At 33.8% G+C, this 17,030-nt stretch overlaps 1 pseudogene; it reads right to left on the reverse strand.

The window, feature by feature from the left end:
* Positions 1–4,093: 4,093 nt before the first annotated feature.
* LOC131069150 (probable ubiquitin-conjugating enzyme E2 23) lies at positions 4,094–9,337 on the reverse strand (annotated as a pseudogene).
* Positions 9,338–17,030: the final 7,693 nt, after the last annotated feature.

A 17,030-nucleotide genomic window follows, 5' to 3' on the forward strand; every position in this document is an offset into this window, starting at 1 on the left:
ATATTTAATATATAAAAATAAAATTCAGTTCGTTCCATTAATTGTTTGTACATTGATTATGGTTGGTTATAATTTTATAAATATATATAAAAAGGATGTTTATCTTGCGAAAAGCAAGTGAATTAAAACTAAAAGTCCAACTTACTTGTTGTTTGAACTAGTGCATGTGTGGGTTGGTACTAGGTACATGCTTTGGTTTATAGTTGAGATTTTGTCATAATGAAGAAATTTAAGACATTTATGAAGGGTAGATGAGATCACTTTCATGGAAGAGAACCAAGGGCAAGGATGTCCCAACTTCACACAAAATTGATCTGGTGTAGGATTTAGGAATGATAGCAAAAAGGACATCTAAGCACTTAGTACCAACCTTAATGGGAAGAGTAATAGAACATATAGTAGGACAAGAGAAACCATCAAAGATCTTAACCACTAAATCAAATTTATCATATCAATATGTTACTTCATGCAATTGTAAAGTATAAAGATATTCTTAAGTTATTACATTCACCATACATGTTGGATCAATCATCAATGAGAACCCCTCGTGAGAGTATGTCTTTGATCTTTTCAGGTCATATATAGACTTATAGTGGGCCATCGGGTGTTTCAATAGTCTCACTAGGATCAAAGGTAATGCATATTGCATAGGTCCTTAGGAGATGACGGTGGGTTGCACATGGAAAACATATTTAATATTAAGAAACTTAGTATTAAAAATAAATTCAAGGTCAATGGTCTTGTGTACCCATGGTTTCATCTTACCACTTGGTTGTTTTGTGTAAGCTTGGTTCTATAAAAGCAAGCATATGTTTAGTGGTTGAGGTTGGCTAGGTCATTGTTTGGTTTTGTTGTCATTGTATTGAGCTCTCTTCTCAAGAGTGCATGTGTTGCATGGGGTGTGTGGGTACATGCTTGGATAAATGGAGGTTGCATTGAAGGAGCTTGTTGTTTCAAAAGCATTTATGGAGACTTTGTAAATGTATGGTAATGTTTTTATCACTGAATGATACATTCAGTGTGAATACTTTTGGAAGTTGGGTTTTTCCCTCTTGAAAGTTTCCTTAGCGTATATCTCATGTTATCTTGTGGTATGCCTTTGATCTTTGCATTATGCTTTTCTCTCATGGGATTACATAAAAATAGTTTCATAACATGTATTTTTTAACAAAACAATGAAACTTATGAATGTTTTCTTTGAATCCAAAACTTGACATCGAATAAATCTAAAATCTCATGATCCTCTAATTCCTTATAGTTATCTTGTACAGAAAAACTCACTTTGTTATCATCCACAAAATTAACATGTCAACTAACAAGCACATTGACAACTTTAAATATGAACATGATTAGAAAATATTCCACTTTCTAAAATAGAACTATTGGAAACAATACAACATGCATTGGAAGTTAAGGGAGAAACCAAAACATGGGAATAAACATCCAAGATGAAGGGTCGACCATGGCACCAAACACACTACAATTCGTGACATTAAGGGTCATGAAAGACACATGCTCATAAGGATAAGTAAAAGTCCAAATATAGTGGCAAGGTGGGGGACAAGTGTAAGACATGATAGAATAGAGAAATCTAACACTCTAACAAAAGGGAAGACTACAGTTAGAAGAAGACAGACTCAAGAAGAGAAAATGTACACCAAATGGAAACAACAAAGGCAAAAGTATAAACCTAATATGTAAAGACTAAGATTGACTAGAAATGAGACATGACATTAACCAAATTAGGCAAACAACTCATATCAAGGAGCTTGAATTAAATTTCAACGACAAGCATATCAAGCCTATTATGACAAAGAGGTGGAACACAACAAAGGCCCCACTTTCTATGGTTCACATTGACTCGACTATCTAAATGGTATATAAAAAAATACGACATATTTACCTTTTAACAGGAAAATACATCATGCTTTCAATCCTCATGCTCAAGGGAAAGTGAGTGAGTTCATTAGATGTACAATTAATTATATAATAATTATAATTAAGTCTTTGAAAATAACAAAAAGTTTTTTAATTGAATTTTATTATTTTTGTCAACATGTTTCAGATCACATTTAATGATCCATCAATCATAATGGTTCATTCCTCATCTTGATAATAAATTAGAATATGATCCAAATTGTATTGATGCAAAAAAAACCTATACAATTGAATTACTATTTTTTTTTGCTCGGTTATACAATTGAATTACTATTACTAAATAGTAATTTATATATTAATATGTATAATAGTTCACCTAAATTTTTCCACAGTCCATGTTAATATTGATAAATTAATTTTGACATTCAATTGTGTTTATTTTTCATTCAAAATTCTTTAGCATACAGTGTTTCATCTAGTCTGTAATATTGGTAAGATAATTTCAAGATTAAATTGCGTTTATCATTCAGTATTTCGTCTTAGAAAGAAGATTGCGATCAAAAATGTTGAAGGGAAACACAATCGAATCTAAAAACTATCCTGTAAACACAAAAAACAACACATATTTTGTATGGAAGTTTTCACGCAAGAATTCTTAAACTTCCAAGAATTCTTAAGAGTTGGAGAATAGAGTATGCATGGCAAGGAAAGAATATTTTAGTCTTTTGACAATATTCTATAACATTAGACATTTAATTTCTCCCTGCATGACCACTGTGGAGTCGGTGTCGCCCAGACCCCTGCAGATTCCGCAAGGCTATTGCAGGATTCAATTTTAAAAACATTTGATGTTACTAACATGTATACATTGAACTTTGTTATGTTTATCTTTCCACGTTGCGCTCTTCTCTGCTCTAATTATTTTCAGTGTTTGTTTTATTTTTAGATGATTTCAAAAGGTAGTGAACTATGCCGAGTACAATGCATATTATAAAATATTATGTCAGTTATAGGGAATTTTGTGAGCATGCTCACAACATTATAATCCACTCTTTCCTGCCATTGTAGCTACATCTTTTCGCTTGACTAGTAAAAGATCCAGCCATTTTTCCTTCAAGGCAATCATTTCCCATATATTAGGAAGTCTATCATCACCAGATTCCTAGAACTGGAATAACCTATATTACAGACATTGAATAAACAAGTAATAACAAAACAAATTGTTAGGGTTGTGAGAGAGTGCATCTTGGCCTGTGACTCATGATATGTGCCAGCTGTGTGGGAGTACATGGTTCCTTGCACGGATGACCATGAAACAAAGAGAATGCTAGTCACAAACAAAACATAATCTCACAGACGCATGATCAGAATAACAACTGGTGATTATCGTTGCAATCACAAGAATAAAGAGCATCTCAACTAAACAATTTATTAAAAAAGAGGAGCCAAGGAATAGAACGTGTCTGGATAATAAAGGTGTACAATTTCTGATTAGTGATATAATACTCTTACTCAAATGTAAATTATTGGTAACATCCTTCCATACACATTGAAATGTAAATTATTGGTAACATCCTTCCATACACATTGAAATGTAACTCAGATAATTCTAAATAATAAAAACAACATTAACCAAATTCACAAATATCACTCATAAGGTTTGCTCCAAAACCATGGTTCTCCACATTCATTTGCATTGTTACTGAAAACCCCCTCAATCTTGCCTCCATTATTTAGCATCGGTACGAAGATCACACACCTATAATAAAATATAGCACGAGAATTCTAGATGCGGAAACATCAATATAGCTTGAGAAATCTAGCGTTGGGCCATCAGTATAAATAACAAACATGCTTTCTTCAAGCACGAAGCCAAAAACTATGAGTTGTGGGTCAACCAAGAACCGTTCTGGCACAAAATAACTACCCTTTCAGCATTCCAGCCAACAAGAACAACCCATTGGGCAGTTCAACTCAAATGGCGAAATCTGGCGCTTATTCATTAAATGCTGATCAATGTGGCTTCTGTCGCCACAACATATTTAGCATTTTTTACACTGTCAACTATTCTACAACTTTACAAATCAAGAAAGCAAGAGCCAACAGAAACAAATCACGAACTGCAGTTCAATTCGCAAAAGAGATACAAGTCAGCATATGACTGGCCATTTCTGTAGTTATTCACATTTTAATTGTAACATTAGATACGTGTCATATCTTATGTTTGGTAGGAAACATCAATCATCATTTGTACCCAGTTCATCAAATGCTGATTTTAATTTAGGAATAATCTTGTCTAACATAAATCTGAAACCAACTGAACTGTTGTTCTGAGAAACTTGGTCAGACTTCAACGGTACTTCTGAGAGAGATCCAACCTCAGCTCCGTTCATAAAGGCACCGCATGCACAAAGAATGGAATGACCACGTCTACGAAAGTGATCTTTAATAAAGTTTTCAAAATGCTGCAGATACAGAAAAAGTTTAATAAACATCAACAGCACTCTCCAAGTGCAAAAAACCATTTTAATTCTTATACAAGAAGTCTTACCTGTGGAGGTCTGTGGAGAAGATATAACATTAGCTTGCACGTCAATAAAAATGAGTTCTCATTGTAAGCAAGAGAATTTTTTTCTCCTTCAGCTGTGCCAACTTGCTTATCATATCCTGCCTCATTGAAGTACGGTCTTGCATTCAATACAAGACCCTGAAGTGAAACAAGGACTTGTAGAATGCTTGAAGATGTCGGATCCCAGATTTCATTTCCTCTGCCAATCCATGTGTTTAGAAGACTTAAGCAGACTTTCCAGTTTCATATAAATTGGGATTCAATCTCAACCCACGAGAATGGTAGTACACTGCCTGGAAAATTTAGAGCTATGAATTATACAAAACTCAACACAAAAAAAACTTAGATACTTCCAATTAGAAAGCTAGACCCACTCTGAAATGTTAAAAATTACTTACTAGTGGTGCTTGAGGGTATTTAGACGGAAGATAAATATCAAAGAAAAAAAGACCATCTTGATAACGAGTTCCACTAGCTCCAATAATCACAGCCCTGAGTAAATCTATTCGATCCTCATAGACTCGAAGATAAATGCTCTCTGATCAACCATAAAATCGAGTTCGTTGATTCAGCTCAAATAGTTTAGTCTGCTAAAGGAAAATTGAATCAACGCTTACCAGGTAAATTTTTTTCAAGAAGACTCCACTCTTGCTGAACTTTCTTCGGCCACTTTCTATCATTGCAATTCTGTCAGAGCATATGAAAAGATAAATTTTATTATTATAGTAAAATTTAGTTTCACATTCATTTCAACCTGAACAAACACGACAATCGCATTAAACAGCAGATCGCACACAAAATACCTGGGCAGTTTCATTGACAAACTAGTGGTCTGCAGGGTCCTGAACACTGTCAAAGTGTTTAAACAAGTTCTGGCCATCATTAATAGAAATAGGTAAGCTGTTCAGTTCTTGTAAATTTTGTTTAATATCAATAGGTATGCTCCTTGTCAAATCATCTTCAGTAGAGACTTTCGTTTGATCTTGGCCATCTTGTGTGCCTTCCACATTGTTGTGGTCACCACACTCTGAGTCCATTTTATCACCTAAGTCTGCAGTTGCTGGCAAAGAAGTCAAACCATCTTTAATGTGTATGGAATCACCACCAGGTTCCAGATGACAATTCAAATCTCTTGTAAGCTGGTCTCCTTCAATGCCACTAGCCTCTGTCCTGTCAGTGTTCTTTGCAATTCCATGTTTCTGCATAGCTTGCTCTTGAGAACTTGGATCCAATGTGTCTGATGAATTCTTAGAACCTCGGAATCCAAGAAAACCAGTGGCAAGCCTGGCAACAAATCCAAAAGCTCGCAATACTGATGTGTTGGTATCACTAATTTTGTGCAAGTTTTCATTTGAAGCATGTGCAGCATCTGTAGCCTTGTCCATTGCAGGTTCTACGCTTTGCTCCAACTGATTGAAAAATGCAGAGAACTATGGTTATAAAAAACTTACTCAAAAAGGGCATCCTATAAACCAAGCATCACAGAGCCTTATTTTAAGAATTTATCATACGTGCTGCTCATCGGCATCAAATGTAGCCATCATATTATCATCAACATTTTCCCAGCTTGCAGCATCATCATTATCATCGTCATCAAAACTGATTTGAGTTGACTCCATATCATCATCCCTGCCAACTACAAAAATTGATTGTGGTCCAATCTGCAAAATACAAGAAATTAATTAAACAAATAAAAATCAGACACCCATATGTATATCTTTAAAACAAAATGCCTATATGTAAATTATGCTTGTTATATAGAGGAACTCCACATGAAGCACTTAGTAATACAATTTTGAAATCTACCGGAGCTTAAAAGCATTGCATCTCCTTTTCCCTCAAAGTCATCTATTTCCGCATTGATTTGCAGCCTACCATTCATAACAACTCTCCTTTCCTAGTTATCCTCAAGTCCACCAAGGGAGAAGACACGTGGAACAAGAAATTATGGTAAAGACATAAAAGTGGAGAAGCTAATGTGGGATGTCTAATAAGGATTTGTAGCAAGGAGCAGTAAGTAGGGAAGAGACGAGATGTCCAACTCAGATATATGATTTCATGTTGAGAAAATGGAGAATGTCAAAAGGTTCTTGAAGATGGAAGATATTAGGCCTTCCATGTATAAAGATGGAGGAAATCAAATTAGGACACCCTACTATGATGGTCCAGGACATCCAACCATGTTCATATAGGGCTTTTCTTGCAAAAACAATGACAGATGTACAACTATGATATCCTGATATAAGCACAACATATGTCAAGCTAGGACATACTATCGTAAAGACGATGGATGGCCAGTTTTATGACTGATAAAGAGATTATCAATATCGTTAATTATCAATAAAGTTTGATTGGTTCAGTGTTGAGAAACAAACTCACTCTCGAACACATAGTTCCTTCAATCAAAAAGATTTCGAGCATCTTCTTAATAAGAACAATCTAGCGGTCATCTTTGTTTCTATTTTGGATATCATTTGGATGAAGTTTAAGTGACTAATGGCTTTTCTTCACCAGTATGTAGCAACATTAAATAGAAAGAAAGTGTCCCAATTCTTTATCTACAGAAAAAAATTAAAATTTAATACTTTGCAAATTGACATGAGTTGCAGAACTGGTAATCCCACCTAAAGTTAGAATTCTCTACTATTTACACATTTTGTGAAAAATGTTTTGGCTTAAAATATGACAGCAAAAATAGAATAAAGTCAACCACAAAACCCATAAAAATTTCACAACAAAGCATTAGACACTACTCATTGCGACGGTATGAAGCAAATCTCAGAAGAGATATTAAAAAAGGATTTAACCTCATAATAGATACAAGAAAAACAAGAGAGTGCTTACCTTTGTAACTGTTCCATTTGCCCACATCACTTCAATTTCCCCATCTCTAACACCTATAATATTCCCAATCCATGAGAAATCCATATCTTCAACCTTTGCATCAACTTTAGCCTTGCGACGCCTTCTTGAAGCCCCTTGATGCAAAGAAGCATCCATACTTTTGGTATCACTTACACATTTCGTCTAAAAGTCAATTTCTTTATCATCACCAATGTGATCCTCAAAATCAATACCAAGATCAGCCTTTTGTCGCTTTTTCAAACTTCTTTGCTCTGAGGATGGATCTAATTTAACACACTCCCCACATTTTAATTCAATCTCACAATCTTTATCAATATTTGCCTCAATTTCACATTCTTTTTCATCAACTGACATTTTAACAGCATCAGACGCTTGTGATACCTCTTCTACAGGGGGAAGCCGTATCACAATGTCCCCAATAAAATAATTGTAATCTGGATGCCCAACTAGGTCATAAACACTCACTATCTCTTCATTGTCAAACTCTCGAGGATCCTTTGGTCGAGACATAGTTTTCTGCCACCTCACTAGGAAAGTACATTCTTTTGAATCCACAGTTTTTACAACTTCTACATGCCTAGTTTGAGAATCTTCTCCATCCTCATCGGAACCCTTCTCAGGCTAGAAATCATGCTCACCAAGATTATAAACAGCAAACAAGACCTTTGAATCAACTCCAAATGACTTTGTGCCATCTTGCCAAAGTACATCAACCTTTGTCTTTGTGTTCACATTAACCAGTGCTGATTCAAAAACATCATCTTTCTTAGGAAGCTTTTTATCACGTTTCACTCTGCACTTACAACAATCCTGTGCAGGTATGGTGCCATTCTGTACTGATCTTGAAGTAGTAGGGGAAGATGAATTAAAAGAAGGCAACCTGTCATAGTCTGCTGTTAGTTCTGTGTCTTTATCTGGTAAGGCATCTTGCTTGACAAGGAAAGTTATGCCTAATTTCCTTCCAAATGTTGGGAGGAAACACCAATCAGCTAGTTGCCAATTAGCATATGAAAAACAAGACAAAAGCTTTAAATGTTTATGGTCTTGCATATCTGCAGGGACATTTGTTGAACTCATAGTAGATGCAAGACTCGCTGGAGCAATCCAGTAAACATATACTGAACCCACCTCAACATTACTGACTGTACCCTCCATACGAGACGCCTTCCATGTACCTCAGAGCTATCTAGCACTTTTGAAAACAACTGAAGAAGTACCCCATACATGCTGACCTGGATAATAAGGAAAGATTGTATCTTCAAAAACATTCTTAGAAACTGACATAAGGCGCTCTAGGTCTGCCCTCATTACTTTACACTTTGAACCATCATCAAACAAAACTGTGACATTATCTACAACCTCATCAACCCGGCCCAGCCAAGAATCACGAAGTACATAATCTTCTTCTGTGAAGGCTTTTATCCGTTTCAGCTTCCTGCTAGGGACATATGTTTTAATTTCTCCAGACAGCATCTTCAAGTCAACAAAAAGGTCAATGCTAACTACTATACCTGTCTGTCCTTTTGGATCTGAAATAGATGCAACAATGTCACCATGCATAAAGCTCCTATCAACTACAATAAGATCTTCAAGTTTCTCAGTTGTGTCAACAAGATTTGACCAAACTACCTGAGCATGATCCCCTGAAACAGATTCAACATCATCTTCTTCTTCATTATCAGAATCTGAGGAGTCTGAATCACCTGCAACTCTAGTTACCATTCCAAACACACCCTCTTCTGATCTACTTTGGACTACATCTGATCTGTAAACACTTGCAATAAGAGGCTTCTTTCCAACTTTTAAAGGAGAATGTTTTGTTTCACCTGTACTTGTAGATACATTGTTTCCAACCGAAAGGCCCATTGGGTCTGAGTCAGAAATATTTTCAGAGCAACCATTAGAACTGAACACACAACTCTCGCCATGAGAACCTGTGGAGCTAATTAAATCTTTCTCCTCTAAGCAGGCAGAATGCTCTAATTCTGTTGAGGCAACATTTACATTATCACAAATGTCTCCCATTAAGGTTGCAACTTGCAAATGTCTTTACAAGTGTAGACTTTAACAAAATTGCCACCTGCAAAAGGAAGAAAAACAGAGTAGAAAGTGCCAAATAAAATATTAATTAAGGGAGGAAATAATAGCAATAGATATATTTAAGATATCTAAGATATCTATCTAAAAGAAGACAGTAGATATTAGTCTAAAGATGCTTCTAGAAGATGCCCATAGATATCCATGCTAGTTTCAATAGTTCTAAATATTATTTTATTTACTAAAATATGTAACTTTTTTTATTACTTTATTTTTATTTGAACTATTTTTTTTCATTTTTGAAAATCTATATAACAAGAAGACAAATTATTTACTGTAGATGTATGATTTCCACATTCCATTATAGTGAATAAGAGATTTAGTAATTCTTAGAAAAGGGAAGCCAAAATCGAAAGAATATATATAATGAAAAATAAATTCTTACTTTTATTTTGAAGAGTGATTTTATTTTTTTACATAAATATTAAATTTTCTTATCTATATAAACTACTACAAACACACATAGATAGAAAAATGAAGACACCTATTTTAATTATTTAAAAAGTTCTTTTAAATTACTTTAAAACTATTTTATTGACTAGTCACTACATAGACACATGAATTTTAACTTTTATTTAAGAATTATTTTATTTTATCTACATTGTTTACTTTCTTTTTATTTGAGCATTATTTGTTTTACTTTTGTTTTGAAAAGAATAATGTGTATTTCATATTTATATGTAACTTTAGTTTCTACTTTTGGAAAAATCATTAATCATTATCCAGTAGACTTTTGTTTTGTTTATACTTTGAAAAGTATATTAAATATTGTAACATTATGTATGACAATTAATAGTTTCATTTGTGGACATTAATATATCTATATTTTTTTTTTCTATTAAAGATAAAGTAGATACACCACAGAGAGAATCTATTCATAAGGCCTGTGAAAACCTAAACAGTAGCAAAATCAAAATATTACATAGATTTGTTTATAGGCAGCGAGTGTAAACAGGATATAAGATCGCTTTAAAACAACAAAATCTGACCCTTGGTCAACAGCTCATCAAGAGCACTAGGGTATATTTTAAAAATTTGATGTATTTAAATTTAAGAAATAAATGTCAACTCTAAATAATTTTGTGAACACGGTCACATGATAACATTCCCCCCTTCTGCCACTATAGATTACGTTGATGTATAGAGAAACCATGAATAAGGACTAAGCATCAAAAAGCTATGTTAATCCCATATGTTACAGTAAAATTCAATGAAAGCAATATAAGCTTCAAACCTCATAGTATTATACATGGCTGAAAGTCTCATCTGACAAGATTTTTCTGATGTAGGAACTGCCCTACTTAATCTTCTGCCTAGAAAAGCAATGCATTATGCTTGTGAAAATGGAAAGGGAGTAAAGAGAGACCATGTAATTAAACCGCTCCAAGCGATTTCTCGTATCTAAGAATAATATTTTTTTTTGAAAGCAGATTGTTTGCAGTGTATGAATTTGTCAATCCTCTGGATAATACTGTGTAGGGAATTGAAGGTCCAACCAGCAACATTTCAGGCCTCTCTACTGTGTCATCATTAAAACAGGTTGAAGCCAATGGTTGACAACAAGATAGGAAGTTGAAGTCAACTTAGCATAAAACAAAGGATGCCGACATATACATGCCTCGGAGTATCTGGAAAACTAAAAAGTGGAGATTGGTAAGAAATCTTGTTAAGAGTTTTCAATGAGAAACAAACATTATTGAATTATGCAGAATAACCGGAAACTCCTTTGTCCCTCCTTGGGAACACGTAAATTGTAAATTGTTAAATCAACTTATAATTGTTTATGTAGCAATTATGTACATCAAATGAGAAAGATAAATGAAACTTTTTTCTTCAGTGAACCATTTTTTGGATATCTTCCAATGCAACTCTACTATTTTTGCATATTGTAAATGGTTAAATCAACTTATAATTATTTATGTAGCAATGATGTGTCTATATTGCTTTTAAAGTAATGAAAATCTCCTCTAATAAATAAGAAAATTGTGTTAAATATAAATGTGTGTTTTATATGAATGTCGTATCCAACTGTATCCATATTGGGGGTCTTAAAATCTGGATGTATCCATATCCAATATCATATCCCTATTTGTATCCATATCCATGTCCATGCAACTTTGGAATTATGTCTTGCTAAAAGAATAAACTAAGCACAATTTAATGAGGATATGGTTTAAATTTCATCACCATATTTCAGACCTAATTTTATTTTTTAATATTTTAACCAATTTGATGGATGTAGTTAATGTTACTAGCATGGATGCAGATAATATTAATGGCATGTGATGGCAATTTTGTTTGAGAATAAATTCTATAGCAAGAATGCTTTGTAAAGCACTTTTGTCAACAAAACTAGACTCACCGCAAAAGAATGGTATATTTTACGAGTTGTATTTATTATACTTATGAGAGCTTATTCACTAGAAAACTCATATTCAACTGACAACTCAATTACACATATGTATAACTCAGTCTAGTAATCACAGGGATCCCTCACTTTTGATTTGCATGCTACCAACTAGATGATTCTGAATCCTATAAATGTTGATAATAAATTTCATCTTGAAAGAAACCAGCTATGTTGTTCCAAAGCACCCTGATCTATAATGTATTAACGAATATGCTAAAAATATAAACTACATTTAATCACACTCCACTTTGTCATGGAGAGTCATGTCTCATGCAAGAGATGCATCCATCCACAAAGATCTTTGGATCTACAAATTTAGTAAGCGTGCAAATTTATTCAAGCTCTCCAATTTCAACAATTGCTATCATAGCCTGATTGTTGCATAAGAAATTGTGTAAGGAAGAATGATAGTTACAAACAATTGAGAGTGGAGCAAAATAAAAAGCAAGATATGTCAGGTTGTGTAAGCTATTAAAGATTTATTGACAAGAGAAAGGAGTAGGTAGGTCTTAAAATAACCAAGCATTGTATGGTATTGATTCATTTTCATGAACTTGAAAGGCATTTACATGGTCCAACTAAAAATATCTGATAGTATTTGAACCTCTCTAATGTAGATTAATAGTTGTAAGGTGGATATTATTACGAGAATTTGAAGTGCATTCCAACAAGCCAAGCACCATTCTTTATCAACCAAGCCCAAACCATGAAACACAAAAGAAGAGCACGTCTTGTAGAAAAGTCACACGAATATATCTATTGTCATATATCAATGAAGTGAATGTGGTCCCATCTAACTTGTGTGTGCACTATGTAGATTCTATTGTAATTTTTGCCTTTTCAGTAAGGATAGTGAGGGCAATCCGTGTTATAAAGGAGACAAGATAAAGAATTCAATCGTTTCCACACTTCTGTGTTACATCAATTGTTGCCAACATGAAAGATTTGTGTACATACAATCATGAAGAAAGGTAGACAGATTGATAAAAGAGTGAAGAAAGAAAATGAAAATTTGATGTGTAAAAAGGATATTTCGGAAGAATTGGTGAAATTTAGAAAGAAAAATGAAGAATTAAAAGAAAATATGAAGTGGTCTAACAAAGGAAATACTTACAAAGGAAAATATTTCTAACAAAATGAAAGAAGAATGTAGTTTGTTGGATCAATTACTTGAGGTGTACCTAAAGAAGAATGCATGGTTAAGGTGTAAGCCTACACCATATAACATCTGATGTAATCCAAATGATCTGTATTATTCAATTGATGAATCATTTGATATATGTGATACAGCTAAAGATAAAGAGTGTAAAGTTGGGGACAACAATATATTTGAATCTACGAATCTTGTGTAATGTCCCCTAGTTAGTTATGCCTTAAGATTTAACCGAAATTTACCCAAATCTAAAATAAGTAAGTTAAGTTTATGGGAAATACCCCTGTTTACTGTTTTCCTGCATAAAAACCAGAGAACATATATATTGTTACATGTACTAAAAAGTATATTTGAGTGATGTACATCTTATAGTATTACTTACCATGAGTGTGAGATCTATTAGACAAATTGAGATTGTTATATTTGTTAGGTATAGTCTGATTTGTTAGATAAAGTCAGATTACAGATTAGTTGCTCTTCTTAATTATCCAATTCTTCATTACACTAGGGCAGGCTAGTTGGATAGGGTGTCCAAGAAATCATCCCTCCTAGGTCCAAGGGCAGAATACCATATCCCCCTTGGCACCATATGGCAGGTGTTAGGCATCCATCATGGAGTGGCGTACCCAGTGAGGTGTTCTATCGCCATGCCCCCTCATCACAACCACCATCTCTCCTTAAGCCCAAGAGTAGATGCTTCACCCGTCTTGGCTCCATGTGGTAGGTGTTAGGCATCTATCATGGAGTGGCGTACTTAAGAGAGAGTCCCTCATTTACAATGAATCATTTGTGATACTCCAAATAACTTATATTTATCTATGATAATTATCTTATTACGTTAATTCCTTGTATTGGATTATCATCATTTCCTGTTAGTATTACTTGAATTGGTATTAATTATTTATTATCATTATTTCATTACAATCAATTTATTATCCCTTATATTGACAGCATTACGATAATTTGTGCAAACCCAAATTTAAGAGTATTATACTATCATGTATCCTTGGAGGTATACACAGGCATATGTTTATATGTTATGTTTGACAGTGATGTGAATTAATATTGTTTGACAGAGATATACATATCTCATTTTAATTGTCATTATTTTATTTAAGCATGTTCACTTAATTTATTTTCATTGATGCACAGATTTGATTTTAATTTATAATGCTGGCCATCATATTAAATGTTAAGTTAGAAAGTTAAGGAAATTTGTACCTGTCACTGCCATATTATTCTTTTTATCTACTGGTAGACCCGATCCTTGCTCTTTCTTCTTTTCTGGGAGTCTGGAGTGGTTATCTTCGTTTTTTTCTTCTATCCCAATTTGCACGGAGGGGAGGGTATTTATCCTCCCCCACAAAGCCACGATGTTTTGCACTTGATGGCTCTTCTTATGTGAAGAGTCGCTACCCTTCTACTTAGTGGGAGCCGATGTGGAGGTCATCCCACTCAACCCACCGTTCAAAGGAGACTATTAGGCTTCTCAGGCAATGAGTTAATAAATGTTTTAAGAACATCATTGTTCATCACTATTAAAATATAGTACATGCTATGTGTATTATGGACATATAAATATATAATGTAAATATAATGAAATTATTCAATATATATAATGTAAACTAATAAATATTGTAAATATAAATTCAAGATGTAAATTGACAATAAAATATCATTTTAAATAATAATGTAATTATCATAATTTTTTAATATGATTTTTTTATTATTATTTTGTTTATTATAATTATCTATTACTAAATTCTATTATCAGATTTGGGACATCACATCTTGCTAGCTGTGATGATAATAACAAAGAATGTTTTGTCAAAAATGTTGGCTTTATAATTATGAAAAAAATGAATTATAATGGAAAAAGTTTGGAAAAGTATGGGCAAGGAATTAAAGAGCCCATACCAAGTGTAGGGCTAGAGAATGAAGGACCTTGATATAATAGAAGTGAAAAAAATACAAATGATGTGACAGGTAATATAATTAGAAACAAATCAATTCAAGAAATGTATTGGTTTCAATGTTCTCATTATAACAAGAAAAGACATAAAAAGGAAACATGTTGAGATATCTATCCTTGTACTATTTATGGATTATAGGATCGTTCTTAAAAATTGTGTTGAAATAGACAGTGGAAGAAACAACCTATGAAATATAGGCTATAAATGAATTGTGGATGGATTGGCATATCTAGTTGGCAAAAGGTCAGAGATGTGATCAAAATGTTGTAAAAGCATAAATATTCTCATGTCAAATGAAATAGCAATCAAGCAAGTTTTGAACATTTGAGTTGGCTGATTAATGATCATTTGTTATGACTCAAAGGAAATAAATGTCTTACTATATGTTATTAGTGAGTCAAACATATTAACATTAGGTACCATTTCATCAAGAGAGCTAGAGAACAATGGACAAATCTACTAAGAGTTTTGTGGATCAAAAGATTAGTTGGTAGACATATTTTCCTATTTAACTCGAGGGCACATGGGCTGAAATGTCCCCCTGCCATCCCCAAATTTTGTAAAATTTTAGAAACATCTCAAACACATCTAGGAAAAAATAGTAAACACTAGCCGTCCCATACAGCCTAGCCAATTTTTGTTTCATTAAAAAGAAAAAACACAAAAGTGATAAAAAATAAATCTCTATTCTTGCTTGTTAAACCTTGCCACATTTAGTCAAAAGTGGCCATTGAAATTGAATATGGACCAGCACATTGTAATCTTGTTCATATAGCTTGCTTGCCCTCTTAACTAGCTTTTATCGAGGACATTCAATCTTCTATCTTCTTAATCTTATTCCAGAAATATTTACCCATATCGTCATTTTTGGTTTCCACATCCCATGTGTTCTCATGAATGCAGTCATGGAAATAGAAAAGGCACTAGATTAAAGACTTGGTTCCCCTAAAGATAAAGTCATATAAAACCATGACGTATTTGCATAGAGTTAGAAGCTATGTTTGTTGCATTCTGATCTTGATTTACAATGAAAACTATGGGGAAAGGATGTAATCAGAAGGGGCATGCTACCTATTCCATCTTACGCTTTCGACATCAATCCCTTCATCCAATAGCCTCTTGGTTAAAAGACCACATATTGCTTAACTAGTCTTTCTTTCCTTCCTAGTACATAGCCAATTATTATACAAACAGTTGCAAGAAAAGTATCATACATGGGTAGTTGTTGATCAGTGAGAAAGCTTGCTTGGCAGTGGTGTTTTCTTCTCAAAAGTTCTGCCACTATATGTTAGCCCACACAATCAAGCTGGTAGCAAAGATCGATCCTGTCAAGTATCTACTCAGCAAGGGAGCTCTCATAGGAAGATTAGCTAAATGGGTCATGATTCTAAATGAGTTTGATATTTAGTACACAAAACGACGAGCTATCAAAGGACAAGTAATTCCAGATCAATTGGAAGAAGCACCACTACCAGACCAACAACCACTACAGGTGCAATTTCCAGACATGGATGTACTCACTATCACACCCAAGCAATGGACCCTATACTTTGATGGATCCTATACACAACATGGATCGGGTGTTGACATCTTGTTCATCACTCCAAAGGGGCACACAATTCCAAGATCTTACAGAGTAATGTTTCCATGCACCAACAACATTGTTGAATATTAAGCCCTAGTAACAGGAATTAAGGTAGTCGTAGAATGGCGAATCACAGAATTGAAAGTTTATGGGGATTCTCAATTAGTTATCAATCAGATCAATGATGACTATTAGACAAAGGATGATAAACTAATGTCTTACGATAAAATGATGGATGGCTTCAAAAAATACTTTATACACATCGCCTTTGAGCAGATTTCAAGATTGGACAACATAGTTCTCGATGCAATGGTCACTATCACTTCACTACTGCAAATTCTAGATAAATAGAGTCGTTATGAGTTCCTAGTAGAGCAATTGTTTTCCCTAACCTATGTCAATTCCACATCCTAATTCATCTATGCCCTAACTGGTTTGGATTCACCTCTGTACAGGAAGATCTATGATTATCTCAAAAATAATACTCTCCCACCCTACCT

The sequence above is a fragment of the Cryptomeria japonica genome, chromosome 11 (genome assembly GCF_030272615.1).
Source record: "Cryptomeria japonica chromosome 11, Sugi_1.0, whole genome shotgun sequence".
Lineage (NCBI taxonomy): Eukaryota > Viridiplantae > Streptophyta > Pinopsida > Cupressales > Cupressaceae > Cryptomeria > Cryptomeria japonica.